This window comes from Canis aureus, chromosome 11 (genome assembly GCF_053574225.1).
Source record: "Canis aureus isolate CA01 chromosome 11, VMU_Caureus_v.1.0, whole genome shotgun sequence".
NCBI classification, from domain to species: domain Eukaryota; kingdom Metazoa; phylum Chordata; class Mammalia; order Carnivora; family Canidae; genus Canis; species Canis aureus.
Genome location: NC_135621.1, coordinates 2,128,305 through 2,149,612, shown reverse-complemented (window position 1 = coordinate 2,149,612; position 21,308 = coordinate 2,128,305). Strand labels below are relative to the sequence as shown.

The 21,308-nt window shown below is 49.3% G+C and overlaps 2 pseudogenes; both read left to right on the top strand.

Moving 5' to 3' along the window:
• Positions 1–19,200, top strand: part of LOC144323150 (rap1 GTPase-GDP dissociation stimulator 1 pseudogene) — a 77,907-nt pseudogene extending 58,707 nt beyond the window's left edge.
• Positions 19,201–19,461: 261 nt separating this feature from the next.
• On the top strand, positions 19,462–21,221 carry LOC144323149 (metal transporter CNNM3 pseudogene; annotated as a pseudogene).
• The last annotated feature ends 87 nt before the right edge of the window (positions 21,222–21,308 follow it).

The window sequence follows — 21,308 nt, the reverse complement described above, 5'->3', positions numbered from 1 at the left end:
ACGATGTCACAGAGACACAGGATAAAGCAGTGTGCTTCTCGGGCCCCCGGCTGGCTCCATTGGTTAAGCATCCGACTCCTGACCTCACCCATGGTCTTGATCTTGGGGTCATGAGTTCTAGCCCTGTGCTGGGCTGTGGATGAGGCAGGGAGCCTACTTAAACAAACCAAAGCCACAGGGGTGTAGTTCTGGCAGAAGCTGAAGGAGCAGAATAGAGAGCCTGGAAGAAAATGCACTCCAATACTGTCAACTGATTTTTTAAACTTAATTTAATTTAAACCCAATTAATTAACAGTATAGTGTATTATACTTTCAGATGTAGAATTCAGGGATTCACCAGTTGGAGATAACACCAGGGCTCATGACATCACATGCCCTCTTTCATGCCGGTCTACCAGTTACCCTGTCCCTCCACTCCCCTCCCCTCCAGCGACCCTCAGTTTGTTTCCTGTGATTGAGTCTCTTTTTCCTCCATCTCTGTTTGCATCTTATTTGTTTTTCCTTCCTTTCACAGATGCCCATCTGCTTTGCTTCTTTAATATCACCTATGAATGCAACCATACGGTAATTTTCTTTCCTGACTGACTTATTTCACTTAACATGATCCATCTAGTTCTATCCATGTCATTGCAAATGGCAAGATTTCCTTCTCTTTGAGAGCTGAGTAACATTCCTATCATCTATCTATCTATCTATCTATCTATCAATCATCTATGACCATCATCTATCTCCCATCCTCTTTATCCATCATCTGCCCGAGGGCACCAAGGATCCTCCCACAGTGTGGCTACTGTGGACCCAGCTGCTATGGATATTGGGGTGCAGGTGTCCCTGAGTCTCACTGCATCTGTATCTTCGGAGTGTGCTCCAGGCCGTGCACCTGCCGATCACAGGGTGGCTCTATTTGTAACTTCCTGAGGAGCCTCCACACTGTTTCCAGGGCAGTTGCACCAGCCCGCGGTCCCACCCACAGTGGAAGAGGGTTGAGTGTGTTTTGCAGGACGTGGTAAAAGTCTGCTCCACATTTCATTTCGCGTCCTGTGGGCTCCATTCATTGTCCTTAAGTATTTCTGGGGAAGCCGGGTGTTGGGCTCCTTTCAGTGAGACGTTTCCGAAGCTCACAGGCCTCAGCTGGAGCCTGGAAGGAGGCAGGTGGGGCCCCGGGCTCGGGGACTCTGCCTCCTGCATGGCTTCCGATGCAGTGCCTGAACGTCCCGCAGGGGGCACCCGAGCCCAGGCCCCGCCCAGGGGGCGCGCATGCGCTGTATGCCTCGTCCGCCTGCACTAACAGGAGCCCACCTGTGCTGGGGAGGTCTGAGGAGGACATGGGGCCGTGTCCACGCTGATGAGCCCCAGCCTCCTCAGGACCCGCGGTGAGGCTTCAGGGGGACATTGGGCCGCATCCACGCTGACAGGAGCCCCTGTGCCGCCTCAGGACCCACAGGGAGGCTTCAGGAAGATGTGGCCCACATCAACTCTGGCAGGAGCTCCGGGGCCCCTCAAGACCCAAGTTGAGGCTTCTGGAAGATGGGGGCCATATCCACGGTGACAGGAGCCCCGGCCTCCTCAGAACCCGCGGTTTTGCTTCGGGAGGACGTGGGGCCACGTCCACACAACAGGACGCTGACCTCCTCAGGACACCCGGTGTAGACTTCGGGAATTATGGGGATATGTCTATGCGGACAGAAGACCCCAGCCTTGTCTGTGGATGTGGGGACTGCATCCACACTGACAGGAGTCTCCGGCCTCCTCAGCACCCACTGTGAAGGTTTGGGAAGATTTGGGGCCGTGTCCAGGCTGACAGGAGCCCCCAGCCTCCTCAGGTCTTATGGTGAGGCTTGAGAAAAATGTGGGGCCACGCCAACACTGATAGGACCCCCGTCCTCCTCAGGACCTGCACTTTGGCTTCAGGACATATGGGGCTGCGTCTATGTCTCCACATCTGGAGAGATGTGGCTCTGAGAAAAGGTGCACTAAGAAACATTGTCACAGTTTCAGTATTCCCTCCCCACGATTTGTGAGACCCAATAACTTCCAAACTCCTTTTTTCCTCCTTTTTGTTTTGGATGGCAATGCTGCTCTGTGACTTACCTACACAATCAATGAGTCAGTAAGTATCACAACAGTTCAACTCTGTGGAGAGAACCCAAGGGTCTGCCGGGAAGTATGAAGGAGAACTGTGGACTTGCTTGTTTTGCTTTCAGAAATCAGCATTAAGGATCCTGATAGGAAGTTCAAAAGACTGCAGGTAGTACTCTGGGGACATAGATCGAAACCCGGTGGGGACGGAGCCTGTCTCTGTGCCTGCCATATAGAAGGCCGTATAGACGTCATTTTGGAATGAATGGGTGTTGAATAAATAGGAGAATCTGTGTATGCTGGGTCTGTTTCAGGTCACTGATTCATACTTAGGGAGAGACATTAATCCAGGGAATGGTTCTCTGAACAAGTCCTGGGAAAATGTATCCTAAGTTATTTTTTTAAAGATTTATTTATTTATTCATTCAGAGAGAGAGAGAGAGAGGCAGAGACACAGGCAGAGGGAGAAGCAGGCTCCATGCAGGAGGCCCGATGTGGGACTCGATCCCGGTCTCCAGGATCACACCCCGGGCTGCAGTCGGCGCTAAACCGCTGGGCCACCAGGGCTACCCCCCCTTTTTTTTTTAAGATTTATTTAATATCCTAAGTTATTTGAAAAGGAGTAGTAAGATAGATAAGGAGTTCAGAATTGAGAAAAATATTAAAATCGTTTGAGGAAAGTAAAGATGTTGATCACGGAAGTGGGTTTCTTGCAATTTACTCACTTATAGCTTGTATATTCTGAACAGAAAAAAAGAAAGGGAAGGAACCGCATGTGCTTGAGGTCATCAATTTCATCTGTAAAAAGGAAATAATACCGCCTGTCCCACAACACTGTTGTGAGGACTAGAAGTGATGGCTGTTGATGTAAAGAGTTGCTAGGTCCAGTCACCATAAAATGTAAAAACATTTATTAATATAGCTACCAATGTAGCTGCAATATACTTTTTATTTTATATTTATTTATTTATTTATTTATTTATTTATTTATTTATTTAAGAGAGAGAGAGAGAGAGAGAGGCAAAGACACAGACATGCGGGGAGCCTGACATGGGACTCCATCCTGCGTCTCCAGCATCACACACCGGGCTGAAGGCAGCGCTAAATCGCTGAGCCACCGGGGCTGCCCTGCAATATACTTTTAAAAGTATATTTTAATTATTCATTCATGAGAGAGAGAGAGAGAGGCAGAGACACAGGCAGATGGAGAGGCAGGCTCCATGCAGGGAGCCCGAAGTGGGACTCCATCCTGGGTCTCCAGGATCACGTCCTGGGAAGAAGGCAGTGCTAAACGGCTGAGCTTTCCAGGCTGCCCTTTTTCAAGTCTTCTTAAAACACACAATTTGACTTCTTTCCAGTGAAGTTTTATGTGAGTTGGTGTACCTATCAATTAAAAGCTGTGGGGTATGGATCCCAGGCTGCCCCTAAGGTGCATGTTCAGAGCCCTTCCAACTCCTCCAAGTGCAGCCTGGAAACCGCCGAGCTGGTCTGAGGCCACATCCACAGCTGTGGGAACCAAGTGCCAGAGGCAGTCACGATTTCTGGACCAGAAACCCAGTTCTCTCCTGAAGCATCTGAGTCAGGGAATTGGTTTTACTCAGGGCAGGGTGAAAAAACCTCACACGATCAGGATTTCTCTGATCCCAAGAAAAATGCTTAGCATTTTTTTGTTGGTTTCTTTTTTCTCATGTTACTTGACTGTTTCTCTTGTCACATTGCCTTACTTCCTTTGGGAATTAGTTTTGGAAAGAAATCACTCACATAATGAAAATGATCTAGAAACTCAGGTTAACAAAATTTTCTAGCCAGTGTGGATATGTGTGATTCACAGTTGCTTTAAGCTGACAGAAGTTTGTTTGCACAAATTAATAACAATTTTAATAAACGGACTTTACTGTTCACTGCTAAAAATATTCCTGTCAGAGGGGCAAGATGGCCGAAGAGTAGGGTCCCCAAGTCACCTGTCCCCACCAAATTACCTAGCTAACTTTCAAATCATCCTGAAAACCTATGAAATCGGCCTGAGATTTAAAGAGAGAACAGCTAGAGTTCGCATTTCTATCAAGGTGGTTCCCATCTGGGCCTCACTTGGACCTGGTGACTGTGGTTCCCACCTGGGCCTCAGCCAGACCTGGTGACTCTAGTCCCCAACTGGGCCTCACCTAGGCCAAGTGACTCTGGTCCCCATCTGGGCCTCATGTGGACCTGGTGACTGTGGTCTCCACCTTGATCTCACCTGGACCTGGTGACTCCGGTCCCCACCTGGGGCTCACCTGGACATGGGAGCTGTGAACTTCATCTGGACCTGGTGACTGTGGTCCCCACCTGGGCCTCACTGTACCTGGTGACTGGGCTCCTCAGCTACCAATGACTAGGATCCAGGATGGACCCTTAGTTGCTACTGATACTGGGACCATCCCTAGGGTCTCACTTGTTCCTGGTGACTATGGTCCTTGTCTGGGCTGACCTGGCTCATCCTTGGCTCTGATCCTCTCCTGGGCCTCCCCTGCTCTTGCAGGTATGGTCCCCCCTCTCGTGGGTGTGTAGTGTCTATGGTCCCTTCTGGGCCTCACCTGATGGTACTGGGCCATGATATTGGCCCTTTGCAAGGCCAGCAGGGTCTCTGAGTCCTCCTGCATGGTGCTGGAATCCAAACACATCCAAGAATGATGGCGCATGAGAACCTTCCAAGGACACATGCGTCAGGGTGCTCCCCGAGGGCAGGTCCCCCGCCCTCTGACCGGAGCCGGAGACAACCCCATAGCCCTGAGGGGCACAGGCTGGGCTGGAACATCACACACGGGCCCTCACTGCCTGTCTGTCGCTCGCCCACCTACAGTCCACCTTCCCAGCCACTGTCCCAGAACACGCCATCATGCTGGGATCAGAGCGCTCCCACCCCGGTATCAGGAGCACATGGGCGGGGGACCCAGGAGGCTCCGGGGAACTGCCGATCTGATGCTCGGGGTGATTCTCCCAGCCCGGGGGAGATCGAAGGTTTCTCTTAGATTCCACAAGCACAACAACCAAGGGGAGAAAGCAACGGACTGGACTTCATCAAAATTAAAACCTGATGCCAGCAAGAGTGCGACCAAACTCCCCACCCTGAGGGCAACGATGTGAGAATGTCCTGAGGGGGGTTTGGGGGGAGCACGAGGGACTCCGCGTTCCAGTGTGTGAAGACCAAGCCTGTTCACTGGCCAGGGGGACCCAGCAGGCCCTGACCGTTCTTCTCTGACCACAGGGTTGGGCGGGGAGGTGTCATCCCTGTCGGGGTCCATGCATCTAGGATGGGCTAGAAAGGTCATGAATTGGGTCTCCCTGCACAGCACGGGGCTTACAGGGGAGCGGGGGTCCTGGGGGAGCTTCCGAACTCCAACTGCAGCCTCCTTCCCTGGACAGGGCCTTAGGGGGCCGCCCTCACCCTGTGGGGCTGTGGAAGGGCTGCAGGAGCTGCTCGCAGTCATCACATTGGGGTCGGGGTGTTTTGGACCCCAGCCCGGGAGGCCAGCGCCCCCACCTGGACCCACAGGCCCCAGAGTGGCCCGCGGGGAGCAGGCATCAGCGGCCACTCACCTGTGACCTGTTGCTGTGTGAGCGCCTCCTCTTTATGCACCGGGGTACTGGGGAGGGTGGGAGAGTTGGGGAACTTGGGAGAGTGGGAGTTCTGGGGTACTGGGGAGAGTGGGAGTACTGGGGTATTGGGGAGAGTGGGAGTACTGAGCTACTGGGGAGAGCGGGAGAGTCGGGTCACTGTGAGCCAGATCCGGAGCACGAGTGTTTCCGAAGGTCTGCAGATGCACAGTGAGCGCCAGGCAGCAGTGGAACCCGGGAGCGGCACAGTTCCGCCCACAGTGGGGTCCCGCATCATGACTATGGGCAGGCGGGGTCCAATCAGCACTTAGCCCTTCACCCTGAAGGCTGAGGGTCCCGGGGGAGGGTCCTGTCCCTACGCCAGGTGGGAAGGGGATGCAGACACCTTCCCACATCCTCAGTTCCCATCCTCGGGCTCTGCAGGCCTTCCACCCTTCTAGGCAGACTGGGGGTCACAGACATCCCCCCGAGCCCCAGAGTTCACAGCATGGGGTTGCACTTAAGAACATTTGAGGGGCTCCTGGGTGGTTCAGTCGGTTCCATGTCGACTCTTTAGTTTGGCTCAGGTCAGGATCTCGAGGTTGTGGCGTGGAGCCTCGCGTGGGGCTTGGGCTCCGGTGGGTGAGGAGTCCGCTCCAGGTTCCCCCTCTTTCTCCGCCCCTCCCCACTGCACCCTCTCTCAAGTAAATCTTCTAAAAATTAACATGAAGACACGTGAGCATCTTTATCTCCTCTGCAGAGGTGACTTCGTGTGTGTAACGACCGTGTAAATGCCTTTCACGGACCCACCGGGAGTCCTACCAGAAACCCCTTTCCTTGATATTTATTGAAGTACAGTCGACACACAATGTGACAGTAGTTTTAGGGCTACAACTAGTGACTTGACAATTCTGTGCCTTAGCTCCCCCCACGAGAAGTGGCGTCACCGTCTGTCCCCGTACAAAGTTGTCACAACAGTACTGACTCTATTCCCTAGGCTGTACTTTCTAAATTTCTGTGACTTGTTTATTTGAGAACCAGACGCTTATAGCTGTTACTATTGTTCATCTATGTTGCCCATGTCCTACCCACGGCCCCTCTGTCCATCAGTCAGCAGGATCCATCACATTAACCAGAGAAAGGACATGGGGCAGCCCAGGTGGTTCAGCAGTTTAGCGCCTGCCTTCGGCCCTGGGCGTGATCCTGGAGTCCTGGGATCGAGTCCCACGTCGGGTTCCCTACATGGAGCCGCCTTCTCCCTCTGCCTGTGTCTCTGCCTCTCTCTCTCTCTCTCTGCCTCTCAAGGATATGTAAATAAAATCTTTTTTTAAAAGAAACACAAGAGAAAGGACAAAAAGCATACGATCCTCTCAAGAGTTGCAGAAAAAGCATTTGACAAAATACAACATCAAAAGCATAGTGGGTTTTGAGGAAATGTCTATCAACAGAATAAAGGCCGCTAGGAAGGCCCGCAGCTGACGTCATCCTCAAGGGTGAAAACCTGAAATCGTCTCCCCTGAGCAGGAACAAGCCAAGGAGGTCCCCTCTCAGCGCTGGAAGTCCTAATGTAGTCAACAGACAGGAAACAGCAAAGGTTCCACACCTGGAAGGGGGACGTCACACTGTCCCTATTTGCTGAAGATGCGGTACTAGAAACAGGAAACCCGAGAGCCTCCACCAAAACCTGTTAGAACTAAGGAGTGAGTTCAGTAAAGTCACGGAACACAAACTGACCCTACAGAGCTCAGTAGCCTTGCTGTGTCCCGACAATGAGCACTCAGGAAGGAAATGAAGGACGTGACTCCCTTCTCAGGAGCATCACAGAGAATAAATAATGAGATGGAACCAAAGGAGCACAAGACTTGTGCACTGAGCCATACCAGGCTCTGAGAGGCCGTCCTGGGCTCGTGGGGTGGGAGCCTCATCTTGTGAAAATGTCCGCAGTTCCTGAAGCCACCCTCAGTTTCAATGTCATTCCTATCAAAATCATGGTGGCAGATCTTCGAAATAGGGAAAAAAACTCATAACATCCATCCGCCCCCACAAATGACCCCGGACAGCAAATCAGTATTGGAGAAGCAAGACAGAGCGGGACGTAGCACTTTCCTATTTCAAACGATATCACAGAGACACAGAATAAAGCAGTGTGGTTCTCAGGCCCCCGGCTGGCTCTGTCGGTTAAGCATCCGACTCCTGACCTCACCTCCAGTCCTGATCTCGGGGTCGTGAGTTCTAGCCTTGGGCTGGGCCATGGACGAGACGTGGCGCCTAGTTAAACAAACCAGACCCACGGGGGGTGGTCCTGGCATAAGCTGAAGGAGCAGAACAGAGAGTCCAGAAGGAAATATGCTCTGATACAACTGATTTTTTTTAACTTAATTTAATTTAAACCCAATTAATTAACATATAGTGTATTATACTTTCAGAGGAAGAATTCAGGGATTCACCAGTTGGAGATAACAGCAGTGCTCGTGACATCACGTGCCCTCCTTCATGCCAGTCCCCTGTTATCCCCTCTCCCACCCCTCCCCTCCAGCGACCCTCAGTTTGTTTCCTATGATTAAGAGTCTGTATTTCCTGCATCTGTTTTCATCTTATTTGTTTTTCCTTCCCTTCACAGATGTTCATCTGCTTTGCTTCTTTAATTCCACCTATGAATGACACCACATGGTCATTCTCTTTCCCGACTGACTTATTACACTTAACATGATCCCTCTGGTTCTATCCACGTCACTGCAAATGGCAAGATTTCCTTCTCTTTGAGAGCTGAGTACCATTCCTCTCTCGATGACCATCATCTATCTCCCATCCTCTTTATCCATCATCTGCCCGAGGGCACCGAGGATCCTCCCACAGTGTGGCTACCGTGGACCCGGCTGCTGTGGACATTGGGTTGCATGTGTCCCGAGTCTCACTGCATCTGTATCTTCGGAGTGAGCTCCAGGCCGTGCACCTGCCGGTCGCAGGGCGGCTCTATTTGTAACTTCCTGAGGAGCCTCCACACTATTTCCAGGGCGGCTGCACCAGCCCGCGGTCCCGTCCACAGTGGAAGAGGGTTGAGTGAGTTTTGCAGGACGTGGTAAAAGTCTGGTCCACATTTCATTTCACGTCCTGTGGGCTCCAATTCCTTGTCTTTAAGAATTTCTGGGGAAGCCAGGTGTTGGGCTCCGTTTCAGTGAGACGGTTCTGAAGCTCACAGGCCTCAGCTGGAGCCTGGAAGGAGGCAGGTGCGGCCTGGGGCTCGGGGACTCTGCCTCCTGCAAGGCCTCCTGCAGCGTCTGAGCATCCCGCAGGGGGCGCCCGAGCCCAGGCCCCGCCCAGGGGGCGCGCATGCGCAGTAAGCCTCGTCCGCCTGCACTAACAGGAGCCCGCCTGTGCTGGGGAGGCCTGAGGAGGACGTGGGGCCGTGTCCACGCTGACAGGAGCCCCGGTCTCCTCAGGACCCGCAGTGAGGCTTCAGGAAGATGTGGGCCCTCATCCACACTGACAGGAGCCCCTGGGCCGCCTCAGGACCCGCGGGGAGGCTTCAGGAAGATGTGGCGCCGCGTCCACTCTGGAAGGAGCTCCCGGGCCCCTCAGGACATAAGTTGAGGCTTCTGGAAGCTGGAGGCCACATCCACGGTGACAGGAGCCCCGGCCTCCTCAGAACCCGTGGTGACGCTTCGGGAGGATGTGGGACCATGTCCACACAACAGGACGCTGACCTCCTCAGGAACCCCGGTGTAGACTTCAGGAAATATGCGGATGCATCCATACGGACAGAAGACCCCAGCCTTGTCAGAGCCTGTGGTGAGCCTAAGAAAGATGTGGGGACCGCATCCACACTGACAGGAGTCTCCGGCCTCCTCAGGACCCACTGTGAAGGTTTGGGAATATTTGGGGCCACATCCATGCTGACAGGAGCCCCCAGCTTCCTCAGGTCTTATGGTGAGGCTTGAGGAAAATGTGGGGCCATGTCAACACTGACAGGACCCCCGTCCTCCTCAGGATCTGCACTTTGGCTTCAGGACATATGGGGCTGCGTCTATGCTGACAGGAGCCCACAGCTTCCTCAGGACCCGCGGTGAGTTTTTGGGGGGACGTAGGGCCATGTCCAGGCTGACAGGAGCCCCCGGCCTCCTGAGGATCTGCTAGAGGCTTCCAGAGGATGTGAGGCATAGTCCACAGTGACAGGAGCCCCCGTCGTACTCAGGACCTGCTGACTATGACTCAGGAACGCATGGGGCCACGTCCGCACTCACAGGAGCCCGGCTTCCTCAGGACCCCCTGGAGGACTCTGGAGGCGCCGTTGGGGGCCACATCCACATCAGAAGGGACTACTCAGAACCAAAGGGTAAGTGAATGGGTAGAATGAATGGCAGGGTCAGGGGAAGGGAGGCAGTTGGTGGTTAGGGTTAGGTTAGATGTTAGGGGTTTGTGATGATGCTTATGGTTACAGATTAGAGGTTAGGGTGAAGGATAAGGGTAAGGGTCAGTGGTTAGGAGTTAGTATGGGGGTTAGGGATTAGGGTTAAGGACAGGATATAGAGTTAGGGTTAGGATTTAGGCTTTAGGGATTAGGGCTGGAGGTTAGGAGTTGGGGTTAGGGTTATGGTTAGAGTAAGGTTTGGGCTTAGGTTTGCAGTTAGGGTTAGGGGTTAGGGTATGAATTAGGGTTAGGGTTAGGGTTAAAGTTAGGGCTAGGTTTAGGGTTAGGGCGAGGGTTAGGGTTAGGATTGGGGTTAGGGCTAGGGTTATGGTTAGTGTTTGGTTAGGGGTTAGGGTTAGGGTCAGGTCAGGGTCAGGGTCAGGATATGGTTTTGGAAAAGGGTAAGAGATAGGGTTAGGGAGTGGGTTAGGGGTTAGTTTTAGGGTACGGGTTAGGGTACACTTTGGGGTATGAGATAGGGTTAGTATTAGAGGGTTAGGGTTAGGGTACAGGTTAAGGTTAGGAATAGGATTTGAGTACATTAAGTTAAGGTTAGGGTTAGGGTTAGGATTAGATTTAAGGTAGTGGTCAGGGTTAAGGGTTTAGGTTTAGGAGTTAGGGTGAGGGTTGGCAGGAAGGTTCAGTGAATGTGTTTCGGTCTTGGGGTTTGTGTTTGGTTTTCGATTAGTGATAGGTCTTGTTTAAGGGTTAGGTTAACATTAAGCTTAAGTGTAGGGTTAGGGTTATGTCTGTGTATGGTTAGAGTTTGGGTCTTGGCATGTGCCTGCACTGGGACTCCTAGCATCTTGGGCCGTTTAGTTTTATGCACTCTATTAAGGTTTTGGGTTGAAAGATAGCCTGACTCCACCAAGTCAGTGGCCTCCCCAGATAATCAAAATCCAGGTTTCTGCTGGGGTGAGAATAGACATGGCAGCCTTCTCCTGAGCCGAGCTAAGGAGGGGATTTGTGGCTCTAAATACTCTTTATTTGGATTTTCAGTTGCCTTTCTGATTCTTTTTTTTTTTTTTTTTTTTTTTTTTTTAAATTTTATTTATTTATGATAGTCACAGAGAGAGAGAGAGAGAGGCAGAGACACAGGCAGAGGGAGAAGCAGACTCCACGCACCGGGAGCCCGACGTGGGATTCGATCCCGGGTCTCCAGGATCGCGCCCCGGGCCAAAGGCAGGCGCCAAACCGCTGCGCCACCCAGGGATCCCGCCTTTCTGATTCTATCTCTTGTGCACACGTTTCATCAATACTACCAATTATTATTTTAAAGTTTCACTTGAATTCCTGTTTGTAAACAGAGTATGATATAGTTTCAGGTTTACCACATAGTGATTCTACCCTTGGATACAACGCCTGGTACTGGTCACAGGTGCCCTCCACTATCCCCATCCCCTGATTCCCCGTCCTCCCCACCTTCCTCTGGTATTTATTAGTTTATTCTCTGTGGTTAAGAGTGTGTTTCTTGGTTTGCTTCTCTCATCCCCCCCCCTCCGCCCCTTTGCCAGTTTGTTTGGTTTCTTAAAATTCACATGTGAATGCAATTGTATGGTATTTGGTATCTGTCTTTCTCTGACTGACTGAGTTCATTGAGCATAAGTCCTTTCCACTTCTCCCACGTCATTGTAAATTGCTTCATTTCATCCCCTCTGATGACCAAGGATGTCGCAGTGTGTATATTTACCACATCGTCTCCGCCCATTCATCTGTCGATGGACATCTGGGCTGTATCCACAGTTTGGCTGTTGTTGATAACGCCGCTACAAACAGTGGGCTGCGTGTCCCTCTTTGAATCTACTAAATGACTTTTGTATCCTTGGGGTAAATACCTAGCTGTGAAATTTTGGAATCGTAGTGTAGCTCTATTTTTAACTTCTTTTTTTAAAAAAAATTTTATGATAGAGAGAGAGAGAGGCAGAGACACAGGCAGAGAGAGAAGCAGGCTCCACGCACCAGGAGCCCAACGTGGGATTCGATCCTGGGTCTCCAGGATCGCGCCCTGGGCCAAAGGCAGGCGCCAAACCGCTGTGCCACCCAGGGGTCCCCTATTTTTAACTTCTCGAGTACCCTCTACACTGTTTTACACAGTGGCTGCACCTGTTTGCATGCGCACCAGGAGTGTAAGGGGGCTCCCCTTTCTCCATAGCATCACCAACACCTGTTGTTTCTTGTGTTGTTAATTTTAGCCATTCTGACGACTGTCAGGTGACATCTCATTGTGGTTTTGGTTTGCATTGCCCTTATGATGGGTGACGCTGAGTGTCTTTCCATGTGTCTGGTGGCCATCTGAATGTCTTGTCAGAGACAAAGTCCATTCATGTCTTCTGCCCATCTGCAGTTGGATAATTTGTGTTTAGGATGCTGAGATTTATATTTGCTTTATGTATTTTGGATACTACCTCTTTATTGGATGTGTTGTTTACAAATATCTCCTCTCATTTTGTATGTTGCCTTTGAGCTTTAGTTGTTTCCTTCACTTTGCGGAAGCTTTTTAATTTGATGAAGTCCCAAGAGTATTTTTGCTTTTGTTTCCCTCACCTCAGAGGCATATCTAGAAAGAAGACCCAATGGCCAATGTCAAAGACGTTGCTGCCTATCTTTTCTTCTTTTTATGGTTTCAGGTCTCACATTTAGGTCTTTCATCCATTTTGAATTTATTTTTTATATATATGGTGTAAGAAAGTGGTCCAGTTTCATTCTGCTGCATGTGGCTGCCTGGTTTTCCCAACACCATTTGTTCTTATCCTGGGGTCAGCGTGAGGGTTTGTTGAAGAGACTGTCTTTGTGCCATTGGATATTCCTTCCTGCCTTGTTGTCGATTAATGGATCATAGAGTTACAGGTTTGTATCTTGTTTCGGCTTTCCATTCTGTTCTATTGATCTAAGTGTCTCCTGTTGGGAGATTTTTGATTGCTGATTCAATTTCTTTGCTAGTTATCTGTCTATTCAAGTTTATTATTTCTTCCTTTTTCATTTTTGCTATGTTATATATTTCTAGGAATTGATCTATTTCTACCAGGTTCTAGGTTGCTGGCATATAATTTTTCATAATGTTCTCTTATAAATGTTTGTATTTCTCTACTGTTGGTTGTTATTTCTCTTTTCTCATTTGTGATTTTATTTGGGTCCTTTCTCATCTTTTCATCTTTTCTGTTTTTTAAAGATTTTATTTAAGTATTCATGAAAGATACAGAGAGGCAGAGGTATCGGCAGAGGGAGAAAGAGGCTCCATGCGGGGAGCCTGAGTGGGACTTGATCCCCCAGGACCCTGGGATCATAACCTGAGCCAAAGCAGATGCTCAACCACTGAGGCACACAGGTGCCTTGCTGATACAATTCCTTTGCTAGTTATGGGTCTGCACACATTTTCTATTTCTTCCTATTTCAGTTTTGCTCGTTTGCACATTTCTAGGGATTTGTCCATTTCTTCGAGGTGTCCCAGCTTGTTAGTGTATAATCTTTCATAGTATTCCCTTATAACTCAATAAGAATAGAAAAGAATAAAATAGAAGAGAAAAGAATAGAATAGAAGAGAAGAGAAAAGAATAGAAGAGAAAAGAATAGAAGAGAAAAGAATAGAAGAGAATATAAAAGAATAGAATAGAATAGAAAAGAGAAGAATAGAACAGAATAGAAAAGAATAGATTAGAGGGATCCCTGGGAGGCGCAGCGGTTTAGCCCCTGCCTTTGGCCCGGGGCCCAATCCTGGAGACCTGGGATCGAATCCCACATTGGGCTCCCGGAGCGTGGAGCCTGCTTCTCCCTCTGCCTGTGTCTCTGCCTCTCTCTCTCTCTCTCTCTCTCTATGTGACTATCATAAATAAATAAAAAAATTTAAAAAAAGAAAAGATGAGATTAGAATAGCAAAGAAAAGAATAGAATAGAATAGAAAAGCATAGAATATAATAGAATAGAATACAATAGAATAGAAAAGAATAGAACAGAAGAGAAAAGAATGGAATAGAAAAGAATAGAATATAAAAGAATAGAAGAGAATATAAAAGAATAGAATAGAATAGAGAAGAATAGAATAGAGAAGAATAGAATAGAATAGAATAGAATAGAATAGAATAGAATAGAATAGAACAGAATAGAAGAATAGAACAGAAAAGCATAGAATACAATAGAATAGAACAGAATACAATAGAATAGAATAGAACAGAATAGAAAAGAATAGATTAGAATGAAAAGAAAAGAATAGAATAGAAAAGCATAGAATAGAATAGAATAGAATAGAATAGAATAGAATAGAATAGAAATAGTTAGAACAAATTATTTTAAGATTTGTGTGGAATCAGAAAAGACCCCGAATAGCCAGGGGAATTTTAAAAAAGAAAACCATATCTGGGGGCATCACAATGCCAGATTTCAGGTAGTACTACAAAGCTGTGGTCAACAAGACAGTGTGGTACTGGCACAAAAACAGACACATAGATCAATGGAACAGAATAGAGAACCCAGAAGTGGACCCTGAACTTTATGGTCAACTAATATTCGATAAAGGAGGAAAGACTATCCATTGGTAGAAAGACAGTCCCTTCAATAAATGGTGCTGGGAAAATAGGACATCCACATGCAGAAGAATGAAACTAGACCACTCTGTTTCACCATACACAAAGATAAATTCAAAATGGATGAAAGATCTAAATGTGAGACAAGATTCCATCAAAATCCTAGAGGAGAACACAGGCAACACCCTTTTTGAACTCGGCCACAGTAACTTCTTGCAAGATACATCCACGAAGGCAAAAGAAAAAAAAAGCCAAAATGAACTATTGGGACTTCATCAAGATAAGAAGCTTTTCCACAGCAAAGGATACAGTCAACAAAACTAAAAGACAACCTACAGAGTGGGAGAATATATTTGCAAATGACGTTATCAGATAAAGGGCTAGTTTCCACGATCTATAAAGAACTTCTTAAAGTCAACACCAAAGAAACAAACAATCCAATCATGAAATGGGCAAAACACATGAAGAGCAATCTCACAGAGGAAGACATAGACATGGCCAACACACACATGAGAAAATGCTCTGCATCACTTGCCATCAGGGAAATACAAATCAAAACCACGATGAGATACCACCTCACACCAGTGAGAATGGGGAAAATTAACAAGGCAGGAAACCACAAATGTTGGAGAGGATGCGGAGAAAAAGGAACCCTCTTACACTGTTGGTGGGAATGTGAACTGGTGCAGCCACTCTGGAAAACTGTGTGGAGGTTCCTCAAAGAGTTAAAAATAGACCTGCCCTACGACCCAGCAAGTGCACTGTTGGGGATTTACCTGAAAGATTCAGATGCAATGAAATGCCGGGACACCTGCACCCCAATGTTTCTAGCAGCAATGTCCACAATAGCCAAACTGTGGAAAGAGCCTCGGTGTCCATCAAAAGATGAATGGATAAAGAAGATGTGGTTTATGTATACAATGGAATATTACTCAGCCATTACAAATGACAAATACCCACCATTTGCTTCAATGTGGATGGAACTGGAGGGTATTATGCTGAGTGAAGTAAGTCAATCAGAGAAGGACAAACAGTGCATGTTCTCATTCATTTGGGGAATGTAAATAATGGTGAAAGGGAGTATAGGGGAAGGGAGAAGAAATGTGTGGGAAATATCAGAAAGAGAGACAGAACATAAAGACTCCTAACTCGGGAAACTAACTAGGGGTGCTGGAAGGGGAGGAGGGTGGGGGTGAGTGGGTGATGGTCACTGAGGGGGACACTTGACAGGATGAGCACTGGGTGTTATTCTGTATGTTGGTAAATTGAACACCAATAAAAATTATTTTATTAAAAAAGAAAAGAATAGAAAAGAATAAAATAGAATAGAAAAGAATAGAATAGAATAGAGTAGAGTAGAATAGAAAGGAATAAAAGAAGAATAGAAAAGAATAGAATAGAATAGAATAGAATAGAATAGAATAGAATAGAAAGAATAGAATAGAAATCTATAATATATCAGGACATGTTTAAATAGAGTACCAATACATTTCTAGCATTTTCTTAAGGAATATTTCTAGGTAACTGGCATTTTCTACATAGCACTCTGTCTTTTGTGGCCTTATCTAACTAACAAGAACTGTTTTATTCTCAGTGGACTCTATATGAATGGGTACCTTGTTGTCTTTTAATACATTTGTCTCCACTTATTCCTGTACATTTTTCTTTTGTAATTTTTGACATGTACCCTTATGATCATTGTGTATTTTTAAGTAATAAAATAGTGTTTGTTAAAAAAAGGTCTCTTATTCTGAGCCTTGGTTTCCTCATTTGTAAAATGGGGATAATAATATATTCTTCACCTCAGCAATATAGTTATTGACCTGTCTCCTCAGGCAGGGGAAACAAAAGCAGAAATGAACTCCTGGGACTACAGCATAATTAAAAGATTTTGCACAGCAAAGGAAATCATCAACAAAATGAATAGGCAATTCAATGACTGGGAGAAGATATTGGTAAATGACATATCTGATAAGGGATTAATATCCAAAATATATATACAGAACTTATACAACAAACAAAACAAAACAAAACAAATGATCTGATAAAAAATGGGCAGAGGACCTGAACAGACATTTCCTCAAAGACATATAGGTGGCCAACAGACACATGAGAAGATACTCAACATAACATCACTCATCATCAAAGAAGTGCAAATCTGGAAGGAAGGGCAAGATGGCTGAAGAGTAGGGTCCCCAAATCAGGGGGGGAGGGGCAAGATGGCAGAAGAGTAGGGTCCTCAAATCACCTGTCTCCACCAAATTACCTAGATAACCTTCAAATCATCCTGAAATCTACGAATTTGGCCTGAGATTTAAAGAGAGACCAGCTGGAATGCTACAGTGAGAAGAGTTCATGCTTCTATCAAGGTAGGAAGAGGGGGAAAAAGAAATAAAGAAACAAAAGGCCTCCAAGGGGGAGGATCCCCCGAGGAGCCGGGCTAAGACCAGGGCGAGTGCCCCCAGGACAGGAGAGCCCCATCCCAGAGAAGCAGGAGCTGCACCAATCTTCCCGGGTGAAAAGGCACCCGCAGGGAGTTAGAGCAGGACCTCAGGAGGGCGGGGATGCCCTGGGACACTAACAGACACCTGCGCGCCCAGGAGAGTGTGCCGAGCTCCCTAAGGGCTGCAGCGCGCACGGCGGGACCCGGAGCAGCTCGGAGGGGTGCAGGCGGCGGCTCTGCGGAGGGGGCTGCGTGGCCGGGAGCGCGAATCCAACAGCGCAGACCGGGAGCACAGGGCGCCGGGACACAGCCCAGGATCCGGCCTCTCCCCGGGACAGGCAGAGGCCGGGAGGGCCCAGGACAGCAAGGGCGCTCCTGACCCGAGCTGAGCAGATCAGCGGCCCCGCCCCGGAGCCTCCAGGCCCCTGCAGACGGAGTAGTTCCTGTGGGAGCTGAATCCAGGTTTCCAGAGCTGCAGCAACCACTGGGGTTGTTCCTCCTGTGGCCTCACGGGGTAAACAACCCCCACTGAGCCCTGCACCAGGCAGGGGGCAGAGCAGCTCCCCCAAGTGCTAACACCTGAAAATCAGCACAACAGGCCCCTCTCCCAGAAGACCAGCTAGACGGACAAGTTCCAGGGGAAGTCAAGAGACTTAAAGTATACAGTATCAGAAGATACTCCCCCGTGTTTTTTTTTTTCTTTTTTTTTTTCTTTTTGGTTTCTGATCGCTTCCTCCACCCTTTTTTCCACCTTTCTTTCTTTTTCTTTCTCTTTTTCTTCTCTTTTTTCCTTTTTTCTTCCTTTTTTCTTCCTTTTTTCTTTTTCTCTTTTCTTTCCTTCTGTCTCTTTTTCTCCGTTTCCCAATACGACTTGTTTTTGGCCACTCTGCACTGAGCAAAATGACTAGAAGGAAAACCTCACCTCAAAAGAATCAGAAACAGTCCCCTCTCCAACAGAGTTACAAAGTTTAGATTGCAATTCAATGTCAGAAAGCCAATTCAGAAGCACTATTATAAAGCTACTGGTGGCTCTAGAAAAAAGCATAAAGGACTCAAGAGACTTCATGACTGCAGAATTTAGATCTAATCAGGCAGAAATTAAAAATCAATTGAATGAGATGCAATTGAAACTACAAGTGCTAATGACGAGGGTTAACGAGGTGGATGAACAAGTGAGTACATGGAAGACGAGTTGATGGCAAAGAGGGAAACTGAGGAAAAAAGAGACAAACAATTAAAAGACCATGAGAATAGATTAAGAGAAATAAGTGACAGCCTGAGGAAGAAAAACCTACATTTAATTGGGGTTTCCCAGGGCGCCGAAAGCAACAGAGGTCCAGAATATGTATTTGAACAAATCCTAGCTGAAAACTTTCCTAATCTGGGAAGGGAAACAGGCATTCAGATCCAGGAAATAGAGAGACTCCCCCTAAAATCAATAAAAACCATTCAACACCTCGACATTTAATAGTGAAGCTAGTAAATTCCAAAGATAAAGAGAAGATCCTTAAAGCAGCAAGAGACAAGAAATCCCTAATGTGGGACCCAGGAAATTTAACAAAAATCCCCTACCCCTAGACAAGCAGTGCAGGACTAACTCTACACCCGCCACCTCCTGTATCACACCCACATGACCTGCTTATTGCTTAGGGCACTGCCCCACCCTAGTCAAGCCCAGGGCACACCCTAATCGGAAATTGGCTCAGTGATAGGCCAGTTCAAATGGATACTTTAGGGTAAAATGTAATTCAATCAGCCACCTGTGTGTGGACCAACGTGACTGCAACTTTCTGCGTATCCCATTGGCCACTGGTCCCTATAAAGCTGCTATGCCTTTTAGTCTGGGCGTCCAAGTCCCTGCTCCGCTGTGTTGGGTATACTTGGACCCAAGCTTGAGCTTGTAAATAAACCCTCGTGTGTTTGCATAGGTGTCGGCTTCTTGGTGGTTTCTCGGATTCACAATCTTGGGTACATTTGGGGGCTCGTCCGGGATCGGAGAGACCTCCAGGACCCTATCCGGAGTGTTTCACGCGTGGTGAGTGCACTTAACTTTTTCCACCTTTTGTGCGCATATTCTCTGAGAGCTCTAAACTGTACTTTACCTGTAGGAATTCCAATATATATTGGGTCTGCATGGGCTTAGGTGGACGCGCTGGCGGGCCATCGACCAGGGGTCTTGAGGAGATGTCCCTTGCCCCTGCCTGGAGGACTGAGGTCCTCATCCGTAAGGAGGACAAGGGTCCTCATCTGTAAGGAGGACAGGGTCCTCATCTGTAAGGAGGGTCGGCTGCCAGCCCTTCCGGTTACCTTCTGTTTCGTCTCCGCAGTCGCACTGGAATGTTTGTCTGTGTTATTGTGTTCTTGTTACCCGTTTTGCGCACTTGTATTACTGTGTCTTTAACTGCCATAACTGTCTACATAAGGAGAGGGGACAGCAGGCGATGGCGGCGGCGGCGGCTCGTCTAGGCTGGTTGCTCGCCAGTGCTGTGCCAGGGCATCGCCGCCAGGGAGGCTGCGTGGGGCCCGTGGGTACTGGGCATCAGTCTGGAGGAAGACGGAGACAAGGACGTGGGGTGGGAGTGCGCCTCTTCGGCTCAGGCGTGGCCAACAGCTCCTGGTCCTGGGTGGCCCCCGAGGGGGTGGGCTGCCCCGAGGGCCTGCTGGCCGGGACGCCTGGGAAGGCGGTGCCTGGAGCCCGTGCGGCGCTGGGTCGGCCGCGCCCTGGGCGTGTTGTTGCTGCTGGCCAGCCTGGCGCAGGCGGCGCTGGCGGTGCTGCTGTACTGCATGGCCGGGCAGCGCGCCGTGCCCTCTGTGCTGGGCAGCACGGGGCTCGTGTTCCTCGTGGGCAAGGTGCTGCCAGCTGCCGTGAGCGGGCGCTGGGTGCTGGCGCTGGCCCCACCCGCGCTGCTGCTCAGCCGCCTGACCATGCTGCTGACCCTGCCGGTGGCACTGCCCGCGGGCCAGCTGCTGGAGAAGGCAGCGCGGCCCGGGCGGCTGCAGGAGTGCATGCTGGAGCTGGCCCGCGGCGGCAGCGGCCCCTACAGTGACCTCAGCAAGGGCGTGCTGCGCTGTCGGACCATGGAGGATGTGCTCACGCCGCTCGAGGACTGCTTCATGCTGGACTTCGGCGTCCTGGCCAGCATCATACAGAGTGGCCACACGCACATCCCGGTGCACGAGGAGGAGCGCTCCAACATCGTGGACATGCTGTACCTCAAGGACTTGACCTTCGTGGATCCCGAAGACTGCACGCCGCTCAGCACCATCACCTGCTTTTACAACCATCCGCTCCACTTTGTCTTCAACGACACCAAGCTGGACGCCGTCCTGGAGGAGTTCAAACGAGGGAAGTCTCACCTGGCCATCGTGGAGAAGGTGAACAACAAGGGTGAAGGTGACCCTTTCTACGAGGTGCTGGGCCTCATCACCCTGGAGGACGTCATTGAGGAGATCATCAAGTCTGAGATCCTGGATGAGTCTGAGGACTACCAAAATGCCACCGTCAGGAAGAAGCCTGCTCCTCTGAGTGCTCCTCTCCTGCAAAAAGAGGAATTCTCCTTGTTCAAGGTGTCTGACGATGAATATAAAGTGAAAAATCTCACCTCAGCTGCTCTTGGCCACCCAGCACTTCCCATCTCGAGAGGTGGATGTATTCAGCCCCCTGCGAATCTCCAAGAAGGTCCTGCTGCACCTGCTGAAGCATCCCAGCGTCAACCAGAAGTGAGGTTTCACGAGAGCAACCGTCTGGCTGCACACCATTACCTGTACCAGTGCGGCCAGCCAGTGGATTATTTCATTCTCATCCTGCAGGGCAGGTTTGAGGTGGAGATTGGGAAAGAGGGCCTGAAGTTCGAGAACGGAACCTTCACCTGCTACGGAGTGTCCGCCCTGACAGCGCCGTCCTCGGTTCACCAGTCCCCAGTGTCCTCGCTCCAGTCCATCCACCATGACCTGCAGCCAGAGCCAGCCGATGGTGCTTGCTTGTCTGCATACTGTCCTGACTACACCATGAGGGCCCTCTCCGACCTGCAGCTCATCAAGGTCACGCGGCTGCAGTACCTCAATGCACTCCTGGCCACTCGAGCCCAGACCCAGTTGGGGGAGCAAGAGGGCGCCAGGGGATGGTTGGTGGTGGGCTTTCTACTTTGCCTTTTTCTCCTTATGCCCCCTTACTGAGGGGTGGGAGCACTGGCGGCAACTCCAGGATGGGGAGACAAGCCCCAGAATCGGAAAAGCTGGGTTTGCTTCTGGGCCTAGCCACCAGCTGGCTGAGTGACCTTAGGCAAAT